General features: G+C 34.6%; 2 non-coding genes across 2 annotated transcripts; both read right to left on the bottom strand.

Moving 5' to 3' along the window:
• Window positions 1–374: 374 nt before the first annotated feature.
• LOC128126464 (U2 spliceosomal RNA) lies at window positions 375–571 on the bottom strand. Its single transcript, XR_008224461.1, has one exon. It is a non-coding gene; the product is annotated as a U2 spliceosomal RNA (small nuclear RNA).
• A 13,774-nt stretch (window positions 572–14,345) lies between these two features.
• LOC128126463 (U2 spliceosomal RNA) lies at window positions 14,346–14,542 on the bottom strand. Its single transcript, XR_008224460.1, has one exon. It is a non-coding gene; the product is annotated as a U2 spliceosomal RNA (small nuclear RNA).
• Window positions 14,543–21,950: the final 7,408 nt, after the last annotated feature.

Raw genomic sequence — 21,950 nt, 5'->3', positions numbered from 1 at the left:
GTCAAATCTATGAACATTGACCTGAGCATTGCGCCAGGCAATCCAAAGTGTGGGGTAGCAGGATGTAGTTATACAGATTCATAATAAGTTGGACTAGAAAGAAACCATTTCGTTGTAGATAGTTTTGTTTGACATGAGCAGAAGTTCAATTACAGTAAGTTGGTTTAACTGTTAGTTAAAAAGAAAATTTTAGTTAGTTTCTGAGTGTTCCCACATTGGTGTGTCAAGAATTCCCAAGACGATTTTATAAATCTATCTTGTAGTGAGTGTTCCCACATGGTTGAAATTAGGGGAGTGGGTTTCATCTTTCTGGCACTCTGTTAACTAGTAACTAGTTTCTGCTGGATTGAGTCTAAAAGTTGAACTGAGTATTGGAGGGGTGCGCCGGGCCTTGGCTGTAGTGTAAGACCAAGGCGACGCATGAAGAACCCCAGCAGCAAGCTACTGTAACGGGCCTTCCCCCATAAAAAATAAGATTAATATCGAGTGGGCCGATGGCCCACATATCAGATATTAAACTGATAAGAACAGATACTACACTTGATCTTAGCCAAAAGGCCGAGAAAGGTATGCTTCTTACTGCTGTGGGCTTCCCCTTTTGTACTCGCCTCCCTCTTGCCTGCTTCCTTCATTCACCCGATGTGGGAATTCGGATGCATAACTCACACTTTCACTGCCATCTCCCTCCTTCCTAACAAAAACAAACTTCAATGGAGTATTATTCTTTTACTTCTTTACTTTCTCTATATATATATTCAAATCAAACTTACACTCTACTACTGCATATGCATATGTGTTTATGATTGCATTGCTTTTTCTGTAGTTTAAATTCACTCAATGCCAACAAACAAAACAACTTCACTTCTTGTTGTGATGTTCATAATTACTGATCAGTTACAAATGACTCCTTCCACTCATGTATATACCTACTCTCCATTTAGTTTTATACTATCACATATCTAGCTATTAACTAAATTTATAACCAAACACAATAACTAATGGACAAACTCAAACTAATCAGATAACTCCAACTTGTTAAAATCCCTTCTATATATCAAAATATATAGATGTGTTTTTAATCAACATATAACCCTTTTAACTTGTTTTGCTGATAAAAATCACATAATATAACTTGAAACCATATAATTTTATAATCTAACACATTAATTTCTTATTCGTTTAAAAACCAGACATAAATTATTTTCCGGGCAACCGTTTCGTTTCTTCGTTACGTCGTCCTGTGCTTCCCAGGTAACATTCAACCTTACATTATGCTTCCCGTAAGTCTTCACTGTTCCTTTCAAAGATACTATCCGCTTTTTCAACCAACATGTCCCGCTCTTCTCATCGGCTTGCTATTTGTCATTGGTGGTATCACACTATCTTCACCTCCTAACATCTTACAATCACTTCCGATTCGATTCTAACATTTATGGGATGACTTTTAATGATCTAAACCTGAACAGATGTATTTAGATTAAAAATATTAATATGCTTACACACATCATCCATATCCTAGTAACAGTATATTCAAATTTAGTCAACGGATGAAAATGAAAAATCCATATTCAACAATCAAAACTCAATAGTCATTTTTTTTCCATTTCTGATGTTTATTTTTCATTTGAAGGGACATAAGGTGCTATAATCCATGTTCTAACATCATCACACCACCACTTAAGCCATTGATTTCAAGTAGTGGATATCAAGAGGTGAGTCTCCATTTCTGATGTTTATTTTTCATTTGAAGGGACATAAGGTGCTATAATCCATGTTCTCCTCTCATTCTCTCTAGCTATATCTTGTTCTTTAATAAACGATAGGGATAATCTTAAGTGCTTACGTTATCATAAGAATTGATCCTCTTACTCATAACTTGTTCCCCAAACATTGCTTTTCGTCTCATATTAGTGTTACCCAATTCAGACTTCATTTCACAACAGAGGTCTTTAATTACTTTACCTAATTTATAGCCCTAAGGCCATATAGTTATAACTATAAGATATGACAGGAGGAGATTAAATAGGTACAGGACTTGTACTTTAAGTTCCACTTATCGGAAAAAAAAACTCTACTGGTATTCTAATTGTGAAATAAACTTGAGTCTCAGGTAACACCAACACCCAAAAGGCACAACACTTATATTTGCTGAAAAGCAAGCGTAACAATGTATTTTAAACGTCCCTCTTCATCAACTTTTACCTTTGAAAGGTTTCATCTCAAATCATCGATTAGCCAACAACTTAGCACTGAATTTATATTGTAACCCAATCAAATAAATTGGTCGATAATCTAGAACTATTATTGAGCTCCCTACCTTTGGAATTAGAGTTGTGAACGAACTATTACAACCATGTGGAATATTAGCCGAAGAATGAACCATCAAAAATATATTTTTTCAGTATCTCCCAGTATCTTTCTACAAACTTAAAGAAAAAAAACCCATCTGGATGTGGAGTCTTATCCCCTCCACACCACCAATCAACATTTTTAATTTCCTCAATTGTGCATGAAACTTCCCAACAATCATCTTGCTCTGAAGCTAGAGTTTTACAACATGTGCTACGGTTTTGAACCCTCCCACCTTCGAACGTAGCAAATTTAATTTATTACTAAAAAGTAAAAGTAAAATTTCTTCTCACCAATTTTTCGATAATCAAGCTAATCACCAACTATTTTTATCCCACGAATAACAAATTGCATTTGTCTTCTATCAAGTATACCGTGAACGTACTTTGTGTTTTCATCCCTTTTGAATGTCCCTTAAATCTTAACTTTATGAATCACATCTAAAGTTTCCAATGTATCATAATCATATTTTTTCAAAATATTCAAACGATCCCCCGTGACTTTTGGAGTTACACTTCCTTGATCAATCTCAAAAAGTCTTAACATGTTCTTTTCATTATCTGTGTCCTTCTATTTGTTTTTTTCAAAATTTTATAATATTCTTTAACTTTTATTTGAATAACACATGTTAGCTTGTGTTAATCGAATCTAAGGGATGATTCCAAGTATTTATAACAACATTATCAAGATCATCACATCCCATAAGGGATGATTCCTAAATATTTATAACAACATTATCAAAATCATCACATCCCATCCAAGAATTATACGACTTGAAAGGAATGGGCATGTAATCTCCACTACCACCAAGTGTTTGAAAAGAATAGGTCTATGATTTGAATTGATATCTCCAATGCCATTGACATACAAGCGGTAAAATATACAAAATTTTCGAAAACTAAAAATCTATCCAATCCGCTCAGCTTTTCGGTTTTCAGTGTTAGCACAAATCTGGGTAAAATTATAGCCACTCATAGGAACATCAAGTGACCACACATTATGAATGAAATCATTAAAATGAATTAGAGAAAAACAAACCTACACTATTAGATGGGTCTATGACCGCATTTAAGTCTCCAACAATAATAAAATATTGTTGTTGTTGATTCGTGAAAATCTGGATGAGCTCCCAAACTAAGTTATTTCCCCTTCCACCCTGCGGATCGTACAAATTGATCATCCAGCATATTAACTTATGAAACACCCACCCTCCTCAACAATAATAAGGTGTTCCTTATAAGTAACTATATTCGTTACAACCACCGAAGGATCCCAAATGCATAGTGATCCCCCAGTATACCCCTTGCACTACTAGCCACATAATCAAACTGGAAGTTTCCGAAAAATACTCGTTACTTTCACAAGATCTGAATGTACCATGCATGTTTCTCGAATCCCCACAATTATGCTTTCTACACAACTTCATGTGTTTATTCCTCTTGCCCTTAATCTCGATCACACAAGCATTTAAATAAAGAATATTTAATTATCCACTATGTTCTCACTCAATGATTTAAACCCTTTTGAGTATGTCCGGACGTGGGTGAATGGGAAGATGAATTAACCGGCTTATCTAACAAATTTTAAACACCAAAAACATGTTCCTCGACCGTGGGTTGCTTCTGGAACCCCTTGGCAACAACACCATCAAATCGAGCCCTATAAAAACCACATGGTTTGGACATGGATTGAGACAAGCTTCCATCTTCATTGGCATTATTTCATTTTATTTTGTTCTTCCTTATCATTAGTTAAGTCTTTCATTGTTCGTATTAGTCAATCACCCTCAAAACAAATGTCATATTTTTTGAAAAATAACACATTATTGTGGAATTAGTACTATTTTTTAATACTTACTACATGTTGGGTACATTTGTATTATGTACCATAATGTTTTTCATAATGACATATCTGGTCCCTGAACTAAAATGTTTGTAGGATGATGGATATGACAGTTGTCCATAATGTGAAGATCTATATTTGTGTGGTTTCAAAACAATTTTCCATAAGGTGTAACTGATGTACACCATGATCATGTGTGTCAAAGGCCTCAACTATTTCCATCATAAATCAGAAGACATAGTTCCGGGTAGAAAATAATCACTATATGGCATCATCCTCATCAAAGGTTATACTTCCAAATATGTGCCTTTCACTCTTAATGAAACTATTCGTGAATCGGATCCTGATTATGTTAACATGTGGAATCAAAGTGTGTTTTAATTATCTTAAGTTCAACATCATATAGTGCCTACTTAAGTTTCACTACTTTATGAAAATGTTGTGGATAAAATGTAAATTTTTTCAGAAATCTGTAATCTATTCATGTACCTAAGATTGTTTATTTTCCTCCCTAATTTCAAACTTTGGTTTTGTTTTATTATGATGCATCACGAAATCAGAGATCTTGAAACCATTGATTAGGGTTTTGGTTTATAACGACAAAGTAATTTCTGATTAAATTAGCAACATCATTTACCTTAAAGAATTGTGTTTTGTTCATTTGTTGTTCTCTTATTCACTGTACATATGAGAAAATTGATAAACTTATGTCCTTGAAATTCATTTTCTGTAAAAAGATTCTTAGATAAATGAAAAGGGATTGTATGCTTTGAACGATAATGAATTGTAATCTACAGAGCGCCTGTCTTCCTTTTTCCTTTTCTTTTCTTCTTTCATTTTTTTTCTCATGAATATGTGTAATTTTTAAATGAAGGACAAATTTATTTGGTGATAAAGAAAGAATGTGTCATCATACACTAATGCCTAATGAATAATAAGCCAACATTGCTAACTCGTTTGTTTAATAATGTTGTTTTTTTATCTCGTGTCAACTTGAAACTAATTGAAACTAATTAATGTGCTACTTTATTGTGTAAATTAGTAAAAGGATGCCCTACTTCTATTTAATTCTTAACATATTCCTTTAATTGTTAACATATGTCGAAATAATTATTGGTTGTAAATAAATAATGGACATCCATTTATAATTATGTTTTCTTGTATCCGTTGAAATCTTCATATATTATGTCATTTTGCTTGTTTATGGAATTTGTTGCATAAGTATTTTTTTTATAAGACAAAACTGCATAAATGGTCCATGTGGTTAGCTGAAAATTGTTATTTTGGTATAAAAAGGTTTGGATTTGCACTAGAGGTTCAAACTTTTCATTTTATTGCGAGTTTGGTCCAATTTTCTTTGAACCTTTTTACAATGACGATTTTGCTCTTATTTTTTTTTTACTTATTTATTTATTTATTAATTTTATTAGTTTTTTTAACTATATAAATAGAAAACAAAGAAGAAAACCAATTAACCCCACCCTACCCCCTCTCTCGCCACACAATTCATTTGCTTCACAAAACCATATCCTTCGGCGCCACCACCACCACCAGCGAAGAGGATTCCACTTTCAAATCCCCAAAACCATGCATGTTGCAACCCTCAAAATCCAAGAATACACAATCTTCATGACGCCGCCAGAGAATCAGAACACCACCTCCATCTTCCTCAACAAACCCTTTGTCGGAGTTCAAGCGAACAACACTATCAGAAAATCATACATTCGTTTTGGGTGTTATAGATATGTAAAGAGGGAGGTCATGATGCAACGATCGTTTCATGAAAAATAGAACATAAGGGCGTCGAGACTAAGGAAGATGGCGATGCCGTTGTTTGACGAAAGTGAGCTTACCGGATCTAAATTTAAACAAAGATCTGAAATCATGTGAACGTCAAATGTATCTTAACTTATGTGAATGACGAAACGTCTGAGATGTAAAGAAACAAAGGCAGTAGCGAGATAGGGTTTGCTATGGAAGATGATTGTGTTGTTGGTCCGACACGAGGTGTTGGTCCGAGGAAGATGTTGTCGTCTTTGGTGGTTTTCAAATCTACATGGTTGTTGTCGGAAAATCGATGTTGGTGGTTGTTTTGAATGTGTGTCGATTGGAAATATAGGGGATAATCATAAGAGACCTACGAGAATTTAGATGTATTAGGTTTTTAAAGAGAATAAGAAGACATGGGAAAGAAAAGGTGTGACGAAAAGTGTGACATCCCCATTTTCACAGCCAGAAAAGACCGATTTTGTTTATGCTTTATAAAAATCAGAGTACTTATTTTAATAAAAATGTTGCGGAATTTGTTCCTAGAAAAACATGATAAATACGTTATCAAAGCATTTTCGAAGAAATGTATTTTTATTCATTTAAAACATTTGGGATGTCATCGTGAATACAGAAACATAAGCATAAATAGAACATAAATTCATTTACACTAGTGATCTACATCTCTTTTAAATCTCTCAGTGCAAAGTAGCTTCGTATTGACACCTGTGATACAAATAAGCTGGAGTGGGTTAGGTTGGGAAACCTGATGAGTACATAGGGTTTTCAACCCACAATAATATAATTATTATATTTAAACATCAAACAATCAACCCGATTACCCATCCCCGTTATCTTCTTTGATATTCCTTAAAGAGTTATCTTAAGGGTCATCTCATATATCATATTTACCTCTCATCTTTTTACCTCACATTTCCTTATATGTTCGTTCCTAAGGCATGCATACGTAGTTACAACGTCGCCTGAACTCGTAATCCATAGTAAGGGTTAGAATATCATCACATGAATATATAGTCACAACATCACCTAGACTCGTAATTCATCACCTACAGGTTATAAGTCTGCTAGTGTTTCCACGGGTTGTCTAGAATAGTTCGTGGTCGCCATCTATACTCCAGTAGATGACTACATCTCCAAATTGTCGGACAAGGTTATAGTATCTTTCATCCTTTATCACCGATTCATCTACACCTTCCTATCATCACCTATCTCTCATCATTTTATTTCATCACACACCAACTATTTCATCTACCCATGTTTTATCCCAACATATTTGTAGATATAAAATAAATATATATTTAAATCATTTAAAACATGTATAAGATCATTCATCCATCATAGACAACAAGTATTCAGATAATATGCACACATAGCACGTAATTTATATAAAATACTTCATATCTATGTGTAAGATGAAAGGGACCATGCACTCACTTGAAAAGATGATGAATCCGAATTCAGACAGCGCTTCGCTTCTTAAAAATAATTTAATTCGACGAAACCTAGTATTATTACCACTGGAGTTTAGTATATTATTCGCCGAGACTAATTAATAGTCTAGCTATTGTTACTATTGTATAAGCGTTAAACAATACTTATATAACTCATAATAATATCCAGAGTACTTATTATAAGTTCCTAATAACGTTACTATAATTAAATAAACGATATATTAAAAGCAGTGTAGGCGTAGCTCACTTACAGCGGGTTTTATAGAAAACCGGGATTTGCTTGGAGCAGCATTCCCGAGCCGAAAAGCTATTCTTCTCGGAGCCGTCGAGCAATCCAAAGCTTCCACCTCGTGATATGGAGGTTCCATATGTTTTTCGGGGGGTTGTGGGGCTAGAGAGAGGTTCTAGAGAGAGAGAGAGTAAAGAGAAGAAAGAATGGGAAATGTGTGAAGAAAATGAGGGTGGGAGAGGTTCTATTTATAGGGTGAAAATGGTTGAACTTGGTGTTACATGTCACCATCTAGTGACAAGACTTGGGAGATAGCAATGGCCAAGATTGTGCCACATCACCCATTTTCGCACACCACACTTCCCGACTTCTAAAATCTGTAACTTTCACATACGAGCTCCATTTTTGACATGCTTTATATCCACGCATACATAAAAATAAGATCTACAACTTTCATTTTGACTCCATTGGCTAATTCTCGACCGATCTTAAATTTAATAGTACGAGGAGATTATACTGTTAAATGTCCGCGTAAAATTCATAACTTCTACATACGGACTCTGTTTTCGTCTGTCTTTTTACCGTGGAGTTCCTACTAATGAGAACTTCAATTCTCATTTAGGTCGCATAGGCCAAAAACCGCTCGATCTAAAATTCGAGTTTCGGGCTGCGCGCTGCTAAGTCAAATCTTAGAAAATTCATAAGTTCCTCATACGAAGTCAGATTTGGGCGTTATTTTTTTATATGTTCTTGGTTTAACGTATACTAAAACTTTTCTTTATATTTCTAAGGCTAAAAATTCGTCCATCGTAAATTCACTATTTACGTCTCCCGGTGTCGTGCCGGTTTTGCCGTAAAACTTCGACGGACCATAACTTCTTCGTTATAACTCGAATTTCGGCGTTCTTTATATGTACGGAGCCTTTGAGACGTATTCTAAAACTTGTCAAAGATTAATTATTCTAAATAATCTTTTGTCGAAAAGACGTTTTCGGCCACTATAATCTCTAAATTGACTAGCCCGGATCTACGAGCGTTACAAAAAGAGATCGAGAAGGGGAAGGGTGTTTGTGTAATTGTTTGCATCTTGTTCCTTTACATACAAGTGAAATCAATTTAAGAGTGAAGGAATCACATGAAATAGATGTGATTTCTCCATGTTCTTGCTTTCTTGAATAAGTGGGATTCTAAGCATGGACATTAATGTATTATGGGGGTTACATATGGCTATTTGTGCTGGAAATCATTAATTTCATGAATATTAACTCATGTGGAGGAATTAAACCGGAATATGAGGTACGATCATCTTTGTTATTGGTGAAGGGGAGGATGTTTGTAGAATTGTCTAGGGGTTGGTGGTGATTCCCATGTGTATGTGTTTGTGTGAGAGATAAAGAGAGGCCTAAGATGGGTTTTCTTTAATACAAATTTAAATAAATTAAAAAGATTGAAAAAATGAAAGGGTAAAATCATCATTGTAAAAAAATTCAAAACAAGTTGGACCAAACATACAACAAAATAAAAAGTTTGGACTTCTAGTCCTAGTCCTAATCTTTTTTAGACTACAGTGCCAATTTTCAGCTAACCATACATATCATTCTTGCAATTTTCTCTTGTTATTATTATGATGCAACTTGTAATATATATGTCATCGATTAACAATATTATTGACCTAACACATAAAAAAAAATGTGTGTGTGTGTGTGTCTCTCTCTCTCTCTCTCTCTCTCTCTCTCTATATATATATATATATATATATATATATATATATATATATATATATATATTAATTTGGAAAAGATAAATTTGAAAAATGGAGCATTTGGTGTAGTATTTTTTTTTTCAACATGAAAAAAGTAATTTGGCATGTTAAAAAAATCTGGCACCGTCATATGACACGCATAAGATTTTTTTTTTGTTTTTGTTTTTGTTTTTTTTTTTTTTTTTTTTTTTTTTGGTGTTTTCCTAATAGCCATTAATTACTATTTTTTTGCTATTATTTATGGACAATATGGTGTGATCATAAACTAATATCTTATTATTTTAAGTCTAGCTTACCATATATAAGGGTTTAAAATTGTATGGTTTTTAATCATACTTTTCAGGAACTAGATAATTTAATTGGCATATGATATTATAATTATGATTTTATAAGTGTTTATCAAACTAGCTCAGTATCTATAAAAATGGATAAACCTTTAATTTTAAATTTATAAATGATTAGTGGTAACTTTGATGTAATGTTTAAGTGGTTGGACGAAAGAAAGGTTGCTTAAGCTTTACATTGTAGTTGATTCAACACCATATTAAGCAATTGTTTGAGTTGTTATTCAAGGAACCCAAGAGCTAATTGGATAGCGATTCATAGAATGAATTTTAAGCATAACATGCAAAAATATTGTATTTATGCCCAAAGGTTATTGCAATATTTATGTAGCGAAGTATAATTTTTGGACCCCATAATATTTAATTGTTGGTATAGCCAAAGCGAAAGTAACGGTTGAATAAGGAGTCTTTATATCTAGGCTATTATTTTGGTGTTAATAATAGGTTATACTGAAATGTTTTAATCATTTTTAATCCCATTAGATCACATTATTCTCTTCTTTCCGTATATTTAATTAAGATACTTGAATAGCTTTAAAAAGGAATGGAAAGCTCATGTAATTGAGAAATAAATTGTGTGTAGGTCTTAAATTCAAATGAACATACCAGCAAGCCCAACAATAAATTATTGTGAATTATGTCATAAGAAACGATATATTCAACATAAACAGTCCTATATTCATGAAATTGCTTACGAAGAAATGTAACATGCATATTTTATGATTTATAAGTCCTTTAATTTCAGTGCCCCTATAAATACATGATGGATTGATTGTAACTCAATGGTACATGTGTCTTTTCATTACATATATTCCATACAATCACAAACCTGGATTCCTCACAACCCTCAACCTTAGCTTCTACCCTCCTAGCATCCCTAACACTACAAGGTCATATGGAACTATCTTGGCAACCAACAACTGGACCAAAACAAATAAAGTTCCTGCTCGGATAACGAACCCAACACATATCTATGGACGAGTATGGCTTGGATATGGAGTTTACTCTTCAAGAGTAAACCCTTTAGGAGTTTACGGTCCAAATGACCCACTCACCATGAGTTTACGGCCGTAAACTCATGGTGGGGGTGTTCTTGGTTGCTAAATGGCCTTAAAACACTTTAGGGGTGATGCTAGACTTGGTTTTGCGGCATTGGAAGGTAAATTGGGCATTTTAAGGACCATTTGAGGAGTTTACGGCAGTAAACTATGAGTTTACGGCCGTAAACTCTTATGTACCAATTCTTAATGTGTTTTGATGGTCCTAGGTTAATTACAATGCACAAAGGAAGGTTATAGGGTTGATTCCATGGCTTAGGAAGTGATTGGGACTTGAATTGACCTTGGAAAAGTAGTTTACGGTCTATGAAGATGTTCTTGGGAGTTTACTACCTTAAACACAGGAGTTTACAACTGTAAACTCATGTTTGTCCATGATTCATGGGTTTTAGTGGTTGAAAGTTAAGCATACTAAGTTCTAGACCCATTTCTAAGCCATACAAGGTGTTAAGGGCACTTTAACACCCATTGGATGAGTTTAAGGTCTAAGATGAAGTGTTTACGGTCCAAGAATGTTCTTTGGCCGTAAACTCAATTTTGTCCCATTTTTGTATAATTTGGTGCATTTCTTGAAGGATTATAAGGTTGTATGCACTCATGGAAGCTCATGGAAGCTTATGGAGGTGTTTAAGGGCAATATAACACCTTAAAAAGGTGTTTATGGTCCATGAATGAGGGTTTACGGTCCAAGCATGTTCTTGGGACGTAAACTCATGTCCATACATTATTTGGTACGATTTTGGGGTCCTAAGCTCATGCATGCAAGTCCAAAGGTCTTAACTAAGCACTAGAAGTGATTAGGAGGGGTCTTGGGGCTTCAAAACCCTCTTTAGGGGTGTTCACGGTTTTGGAAGGGTTCTTAAACCTTAAACACATGTTCTTGAGTGTTTTGGGTGATTCAAACATAGATTTTCATGATAAGAAAGCTTAATAACAAGCTAGGATATATTACTTACCAAATTGAAGCTTGAAAGGGGGGGTTTTTGGATCAAACTCGAGTTTTTAGAGAGAGAGAGTAGTGAGAGAAAGTGTTTTAAGAGAGAGAAAAAGCCTCAAAATGATGTCACTCAATCCGTTATATAGGTGTTGAGTTTATGGCCCGCAGAAATTCTACCCGAAACCGACGTTAAACGGAGCTTTTGGTCGTACCCCATTAATTTGCCGTAACTCAACGTGGTCGTAACTAATAATTTTCTAAATAATAATTTGGGATGTTTTCACGAGTTTCTAACGTGTTTGGATACCAATTAAGTCATAATAGAAGTCTCAAAAATAATGACTTAATTTAAAAGCTTAAACGGAAACAATTCAAAAAAGATAAATTTTATGGACGGAAACGGGTTACGGCGATGGAGCAAACTTCGGATTGTCACACTAACACAAATAAGTCATTATAGACGGATGTCCTTATAATGTAGTTTTTCAAAAATCCATTTCGAATAATCCATTTGTAATACGGTAATGGTCATAGGCTGTTAAGTAGGGTTTGTTTTGATATGTCGATACATGCCCATAATTATCGAAGAAAAATCTAAAAAAAAGGCATCGTTTAAAAAGAAATTTCTACACAATTCATCATGTCAATGGTGCGTTTTTTATTCCTTTGTACCGTAAACCTATTGCGCCTACCAAGGACCATAAGGTAGACATTAGGGTTTGGTGTTAAACATGCTCATTGCTTATACATTTTCGGCCGATCGGTCCATAAATGTTCCATCGGGTATGTTGTAGTCCATGAGATTTTAGGCTTCATGTTTACCGAGTATTGTGTTTTGATCTACATAAATTGAATACTCAGTTAGTTGTATCATATTATGTATTATTATGATGTGTGAAGTATGATCATTTTGAATTACGGAAACACCAAGTTCTGTTACATAAAAAGTAAATCGCATGACGGGCGTGTGACACTATGAAATCCAAATAATGATTCAATTAATACAAAGATAAATGCTACGATTTTCGTGGGTGAGGGTCTATCGTTGGTGGTTTAATGACCTTCATCGTTTCCCATTCAGAGGAATTGAAGCGGTGATGGTGTGTACCTCTATGTGTCGGAGTTATATCAATCGTATAAAAATATCTTGTGATGTAGTGGCCCCATTTATGAGAATTATCGGATACCCCACATTGTATCTGTACGTGTCAAAGTTTTATCGATTTACAAAATTTAACAAGGTGGTATTGGCATTGCGAGATGAAGCTTCTATTTGGCGTTGGTGGGACAACATAGACAACATCCCCTGAAGCTTTCAGAAGTAAGAGGGACGTTGCCGTCATATCTTCACATTAATTGTCTTTCCGACCCACTGGGATCCAAAGCTTGTGGGGTACCAGGATAATCATACAAGTTGATGATAAGCTGGACCGAAGAAAAAAAAAACATGTGATGGTTTCGAAGAACAAAAATCCCTCAATGTCGTTAACGTCGTAGATAGTTTTGTTTAACATGAGGAGAAGTCCAATTACAATATGTTGGTGGAATTGTTGATATAGAAAAAAGAAAATGTAGTTTGTTTATGTATATATCAGTGAGTGTTCCCACATTGGTGTTTGAAGGATTCCAAGACGAATTTATAGATCCATCTTGTAGAGGGTTCATCACCGGGCCTGGTAACGTTTGCCTGTAACCCAAGTGGGGGTATCAAAGTGGGTTGGATTATGATTTGGTCCAGTTTGGTTGGGTCTGGTGGTGTGTAACTTGACTTGCCCGTTCCAAGTCGAGAGTTGGTTCAAGTGGCTTGAGCGAAGGCTTTGGGTCTCTTGGAACCTAGAGAAGGGGGCAATGCGTTAGGCTGGCTTCACAGAGCTGCGACAACCCCTCGCTTCTGACAGTGGAAGGATTACAAGTCTTGGCTCTTCAGGCCTATATTGCCGACTAGTCCGACTCAGATGGACACCCAATTTTTACTTCAAACATTTTTTGTTTGTCAGAGTGATAATAAACCTTGTTTTGTTTCATCTCCGGAAGAAAAATATATATCATTAAAAGCAACTGGTTTTTGAGTCTCTTGTTAGTTACCGTATTTGTAACATGAAAGAAATCCATAAAAAGCCAGGTCCATGGTGGAAATTATATATGGGAGTGGGTTCACATGAGACAGCAAAGACTTTGAAATCTTTAAGCCTTTTAAAGTCTAAAAGTTAAGTCAAATCTATGAACATTGACCTGAGCATTGCGCCAGGCAATCCAAAGTGTGGGGTAGCAGGATGTAGTTATACAGATTCATAATAAGTTGGACTAGAAAGAAACCATTTCGTTGTAGATAGTTTTGTTTGACATGAGCAGAAGTTCAATTACAGTAAGTTGGTTTAACTGTTAGTTAAAAAGAAAATTTTAGTTAGTTTCTGAGTGTTCCCACATTGGTGTGTCAAGAATTCCCAAGACGATTTTATAAATCTATCTTGTAGTGAGTGTTCCCACATGGTTGAAATTAGGGGAGTGGGTTTCATCTTTCTGGCACTCTGTTAACTAGTAACTAGTTTCTGCTGGATTGAGTCTAAAAGTTGAACTGAGTATTGGAGGGGTGCGCCGGGCCTTGGCTGTAGTGTAAGACCAAGGCGACGCATGAAGAACCCCAGCAGCAAGCTACTGTAACGGGCCTTCCCCCATAAAAAATAAGATTAATATCGAGTGGGCCGATGGCCCACATATCAGATATTAAACTGATAAGAACAGATACTACACTTGATCTTAGCCAAAAGGCCGAGAAAGGTATGCTTCTTACTGCTGTGGGCTTCCCCTTTTGTACTCGCCTCCCTCTTGCCTGCTTCCTTCATTCACCCGATGTGGGAATTCGGATGCATAACTCACACTTTCACTGCCATCTCCCTCCTTCCTAACAAAAACAAACTTCAATGGAGTATTATTCTTTTACTTCTTTACTTTCTCTATATATATATTCAAATCAAACTTACACTCTACTACTGCATATGCATATGTGTTTATGATTGCATTGCTTTTTCTGTAGTTTAAATTCACTCAATGCCAACAAACAAAACAACTTCACTTCTTGTTGTGATGTTCATAATTACTGATCAGTTACAAATGACTCCTTCCACTCATGTATATACCTACTCTCCATTTAGTTTTATACTATCACATATCTAGCTATTAACTAAATTTATAACCAAACACAATAACTAATGGACAAACTCAAACTAATCAGATAACTCCAACTTGTTAAAATCCCTTCTATATATCAAAATATATAGATGTGTTTTTAATCAACATATAACCCTTTTAACTTGTTTTGCTGATAAAAATCACATAATATAACTTGAAACCATATAATTTTATAATCTAACACATTAATTTCTTATTCGTTTAAAAACCAGACATAAATTATTTTCCGGGCAACCGTTTCGTTTCTTCGTTACGTCGTCCTGTGCTTCCCAGGTAACATTCAACCTTACATTATGCTTCCCGTAAGTCTTCACTGTTCCTTTCAAAGATACTATCCGCTTTTTCAACCAACATGTCCCGCTCTTCTCATCGGCTTGCTATTTGTCATTGGTGGTATCACACTATCTTCACCTCCTAACATCTTACAATCACTTCCGATTCGATTCTAACATTTATGGGATGACTTTTAATGATCTAAACCTGAACAGATGTATTTAGATTAAAAATATTAATACGCTTACACACATCATCCATATCCTAGTAACATTATATTCAAATTTAGTCAACGGATGAAAATGAAAAATCCATATTCAACAATCAAAACTCAATAGTCATTTTTTTTCCATTTCTGATGTTTATTTTTCATTTGAAGGGACATAAGGTGCTATAATCCATGTTCTAACATCATCACACCACCACTTAAGCCATTGATTTCAAGTAGTGGATATCAAGAGGTGAGTCTCCATTTCTGATGTTTATTTTTCATTTGAAGGGACATAAGGTGCTATAATCCATGTTCTCCTCTCATTCTCTCTAGCTATATCTTGTTCTTTAATAAACGATAGGGATAATCTTAAGTGCTTACGTTATCATAAGAATTGATCCTCTTACTCATAACTTGTTCCCCAAACATTGCTTTTCGTCTCATATTAGTGTTACCCAATTCAGACTTCATTTCACAACAGAGGTCTTTAATTACTTTACCTAATTTATAGCCCTAAGGCCATATAGTTATAACTATAAGATATGACAGGAGGAGATTAAATAGGTACAGGACTTGTACTTTAAGTTCCACTTATCGGAAAAAAAAACTCTACTGGTATTCTAATTGTGAAATAAACTTGAGTCTCAGGTAACACCAACACCCAAAAGGCACAACACTTATATTTGCTGAAAAGCAAGCGTAACAATGTATTTTAAACGTCCCTCTTCATCAACTTTTACCTTTGAAAGGTTTCATCTCAAATCATCGATTAGCCAACAACTTAGCACTGAATTTATATTGTAACCCAATCAAATAAATTGGTCGATAATCTAGAACTATTATTGAGCTCCCTACCTTTGGAATTAGAGTTGTGAACGAACTATTACAACCATGTGGAATATTAGCCGAAGAATGAACCATCAAAAATATATTTTTTCAGTAAATCCCAGTATCTTTCTACAAACTTAAAGAAAAAAAACCCATCTGGATGTGGAGTCTTATCCCCTCCACACCACCAATCAACATTTTTAATTTCCTCAATTGTGCATGAAACTTCCCAACAATCATCTTGCTCTGAAGCTAGAGTTTTACAACATGTGCTACGGTTTTGAACCCTCCCACCTTCGAACGTAGCAAATTTAATTTATTACTAAAAAGTAAAAGTAAAATTTCTTCTCACCAATTTTTCGATAATCAAGCTAATCACCAACTATTTTTATCCCACGAATAACAAATTGCATTTGTCTTCTATCAAGTATACCGTGAACGTACTTTGTGTTTTCATCCCTTTTGAATGTCCCTTAAATCTTAACTTTATGAATCACATCTAAAGTTTCCAATGTATCATAATCATATTTTTTCAAAATATTCAAACGATCCCCCGTGACTTTTGGAGTTACACTTCCTTGATCAATCTCAAAAAGTCTTAACATGTTCTTTTCATTATCTGTGTCCTTCTATTTGTTTTTTTCAAAATTTTATAATATTCTTTAACTTTTATTTGAATAACACATGTTAGCTTGTGTTAATCGAATCTAAGGGATGATTCCAAGTATTTATAACAACATTATCAAGATCATCACATCCCATAAGGGATGATTCCTAAATATTTATAACAACATTATCAAAATCATCACATCCCATCCAAGAATTATACGACTTGAAAGGAATGGGCATGTAATCTCCACTACCACCAAGTGTTTGAAAAGAATAGGTCTATGATTTGAATTGATATCTCCAATGCCATTGACATACAAGCGGTAAAATATACAAAATTTTCGAAAACTAAAAATCTATCCAATCCGCTCAGCTTTTCGGTTTTCAGTGTTAGCACAAATCTGGGTAAAATTATAGCCACTCATAGGAACATCAAGTGACCACACATTATGAATGAAATCATTAAAATGAATTAGAGAAAAACAAACCTACACTATTAGATGGGTCTATGACCGCATTTAAGTCTCCAACAATAATAAAATATCGTTGTTGTTGATTCGTGAAAATCTGGATGAGCTCCCAAACTAAGTTATTTCCCCTTCCACCCTGCGGATCGTACAAATTGATCATCCAGCATATTAACTTATGAAACACCCACCCTCCTCAACAATAATAAGGTGTTCCTTATAAGTAACTATATTCGTTACAACCACCGAAGGATCCCAAATGCATAGTGATCCCCCAGTATACCCCTTGCACTACTAGCCACATAATCAAACTGGAAGTTTCCGAAAAATACTCGTTACTTTCACAAGATCTGAATGTACCATGCATGTTTCTCGAATCCCCACAATTATGCTTTCTACACAACTTCATGTGTTTATTCCTCTTGCCCTTAATCTCGATCACACAAGCATTTAAATAAAGAATATTTAATTATCCACTATGTTCTCACTCAATGATTTAAACCCTTTTGAGTATGTCCGGACGTGGGTGAATGGGAAGATGAATTAACCGGCTTATCTAACAAATTTTAAACACCAAAAACATGTTCCTCGACCGTGGGTTGCTTCTGGAACCCCTTGGCAACAACACCATCAAATCGAGCCCTATAAAAACCACATGGTTTGGACATGGATTGAGACAAGCTTCCATCTTCATTGGCATTATTTCATTTTATTTTGTTCTTCCTTATCATTAGTTATGTCTTTCATTGTTCAAATTAGTCAATCACCCTCAAAAAAAATGTCATATTTGTTGAAAAATAACACATTATTGTGGACTTAGTACTATTTTTTAATACTTACTACATGTTGGGTACATTTGTATTATGTACCAAATGTTTTTCATAATGACATATTTGGTCCCTGAACTAAAATGTTTGTAGGATGATGGATATGACAGTTGTCCATAACATGAAGATCTATATTTGTGTGGTTTCAAAACAATTTTCCATAAGGTGTAACTGATGTACACCATGATCATGTGTGTCAAAGGCGTCAACTCTTTCCATCATAAATCAGAAGACACAGTTACGGGTAGAAAATAATCACTATATGGCATCATCATCATCAAAGGTTATACTTCCAAATATGTACCTTTCACTCTTAATGAAACTATTCGTGAATCGGATCCTGATTATGTCAACATGTGGTATCAAAGTGTGTTTTAATTATCTTATGTTCAACATCATATAGTGCCTACTTAAGTTTCACTACTTTATGAAAATGATGTGGATAAAATGTAAATTTTTCCACAAATCTGTAATCTATTCATGTACCTAAAATTGTTTATTTTCTTCCCTAATTTCAAACTTTGGTTTTGTTTTATTATGGTGCATCACGAAATCAGAGATCTTGAAACCAGTGATTGGGGTTTTGGTTTATAACGACAAAGTAATTTCTGATTAATTTAGCAACATCATTTACCTTAAAGAATTGCGTTTTGTTCATTTGTTGTTCTTATTCACCGTACATATGAGGAAATTGATAAACTTTGTCCTTGAAATTCATTTTCTGTAAAAAGATTCTTAGATAAATGAAAAGGGCTTGTCTGCTTTGAACGATAATGAATTATAATCTACAGAGCGCCTGTCTTCCTTTTTACTTTTCTTTTCTTCTTTCATTTTTTTTTCTCATGAGTCTGTAATTTTTAAATGAAGGACAAATTTATTTGGTGATAAAGATAGAATGTGTCATCATACACTAATGCCTAATGAATAATAAGCCAACATTGCTAACTCATTTGTTTAATAATGTTGTTTTTTTATCTCGTGTCAACGTGAAACTAATTGAAACTAATTAATGTGCTACTTTATTGTGTAAATTAGTAAAAGGATGCCCTACTTCTATTTAATTCTTAACATGTTCCTTTAATTGTTAACATATATCGAAATAATTATTGGTTGTAAATAAATAATGGACATCCATTTATAGTTATGTTTTCTTGTATCCGTTGAAATTTCATATTTTATGTCATTTTGCTTGTTTATGGAATTTGTTGCATAAGTATTTTTTTATAAGACAAAACTGCATAAATGGTCCATGTGGTTAGCTGAAAATTGTCATTTTGTTATAAAAAGGTTTGGATTTGCACCGGAGGTTCAAACTATTCATTTTATTGTGAGTTTGGTTCAATTTTCTTTGAACCTTTTTACAAAGACGATTTTGCACTTATTTTTTACTTATTTATTTATTCATTAATTTTATTAGTTTTTTTACTATATAAATAGAAAACAAAGAAGAAAACCAATTAACCCCACCCTACCCCCTCTTTCTCCACACAATCCATTTGCTTCACAAAACCCATCTCCTTCGCCGCCACCACCACCACCGACGAAGAGGATTCCACTTTCAAATCCCCAAAACCATGCATGTTGCAACACTCAAAATCCAAGAATACACAATCTTCATGGCGCCGCCAGAGAATCAGAACACCGCCTCCATCTTCCTCAACAAACCCTTTGTCGGAGTTCAAGCGAACAACACTATCATCAAATCCTACATTCGTTTGGGTGTTATAGATATGTAAAGAGGGAGGTCATGATGCAACGATGGTTTCAAGAAAAATAGAACATAGGGGCGTCGAGACTAAGGAAGATGGCGACGTTGTTGTTTGACGAAAGTGAGCTTACCAGATCTGTAGTTAGTCAAAGATCTGAAATCATGTGAACGACAAATGTATCTTAACTTATGTGAATGACGAAACGTCTGAGATGTAAAGAACCAAAGGCAGTAGCGAGATAGGGTTTGTTGTGGAAGATGACTTTGTTGTTGGTCCGACATGAGGTGCTGGTCCGAGGAAGATGTTGTCGTCTTTGGTGGTTTTCAAATCTACATGGTTGTTGTCAGAAAATCGATGTTGGTGGTTGTTTTGAATGTGTGCCTATTGGAAATATAGGGGATAATCATAAGAGACCTATGAGAATTTAGATGTATTAGGTTTTTAAAGAGAATAAGAAGATATGGGAAAGAAAAGGTGTGACGAAAAGTGTGACATCCCCATTTTCACAGCTAGAAAAGACCGATTTTGTTTATGCTTTATAAAAATCAGAGTACTTCTTTTAATAAAAATGTTGCGGAATTTGTTCCCAGAAAAACATGATAAATACGTTATCAAAGCATTTTCGAAGAAATGTATTTTTATTCATTTAAAACATTTGGGATGTCATCGTGAATACAGAAACATAAGCATAAACAGAACTTACATTAATTTACACTAGTGATCTACATCTCTTTTAAATCTCTCAGTGCAAAGTAGCTTCGTATCAACACCTGTGATACAAATAAGCTGGAGTGGGTTAGGTTGGGAAACCTGATGAGTACATAGGGTTTTCAACCCACAATAATATAATTATTATATTTAAACATCAAACAATCAACCTGATTACCCATCCCCGTTATCTTCTTTGATATTCCTTAAAGAGTTATCTTAAGGGTCATCTCATATATCATATTTACCTCTCATCTTTTTACCTCACATTTCCTTATATGTTCGTTCCTAAGGCATGCATACGTAGTTACAACGTCGCCTGAACTCGTAATCCATAGTAAGGGTTAGAATATCATCACATGAATATATAGTCACAACATCACCTAGACTCGTAATTCATCACCTACAGGTTATAAGTCTGTTGGTGTTTCCACGGGTTGTCTAGAATAGTCCGTGGTCGCCATCTATACTCCAGTAGATGACTACATCTCCAAATTGTCGGACAAGGTTATAGTATCTTTCATCCTTTATCACCGATTCATCATCACCTTCCTATCATCACCTATCTCTCATCATTTTATTTCATCACACACCAACTATTTCATCTACCCATGTTTTATCCCAACATATTTGTAGATATAAAATAAATATATATTTAAATCATTTAAAACATGTATAAGATCATTCATCCATCGTAGACAACAAGTATCCAGATAATATGCACACATAGCACGTAATTTATATAAAATACTTCATATCTATGTGTAAGATGAAAGGGACCATGCACTCACTTGAAAAGATGATGAATCCGAATTCAGACAGCGCTTCGCTTCTTAAAAATAATTTAATTCGACGAAACCTAGTATTATTACCACTGGAGTTTAGTATATTATTCGCCGAGACTAATTAATAGTCTAGCTATTGTTACTATTGTATAAGCGTTAAACAATACTTATATAACTCATAATAATATCCAGAGTACTTATTATAAGTTCCTAATAACGTTACTATAATTAAATAAACGATATATTAAAAATAGTGTAGGCGTAGCTCACTTACAGCGGGTTTTATAGAAAACCGGGATTTGCTTGGAGCAGCGTTCCCCAGCAGAAAAGCTATTCTTCTCGGAGCCGTCGAGCACTCCGGAGCTTCCACCTCGTGATATGGAGGTTCCATATGTTTTTCGGGGGGTTGTGGGGCTAGAGAGAGGTTCTAGAGAGAGAGTAAAGAGAAGAAAGAATGGGAAATGTGTGAAGAAAATGAGGGTGGGAGAGGTTCTATTTATAGGGTGAAAATGGTTGAACTTGGTGTTACATGTCACCATCTAGTGACAAGACTTGGGAGAAAGCAATGGCCAAGATTGTGCCAC

Source organism: Lactuca sativa, chromosome 5 (genome assembly GCF_002870075.4).
Source record: "Lactuca sativa cultivar Salinas chromosome 5, Lsat_Salinas_v11, whole genome shotgun sequence".
Classification (NCBI taxonomy): Eukaryota; Viridiplantae; Streptophyta; class Magnoliopsida; order Asterales; family Asteraceae; genus Lactuca; species Lactuca sativa.
This window is presented reverse-complemented; position numbering and strand designations above follow the sequence as displayed.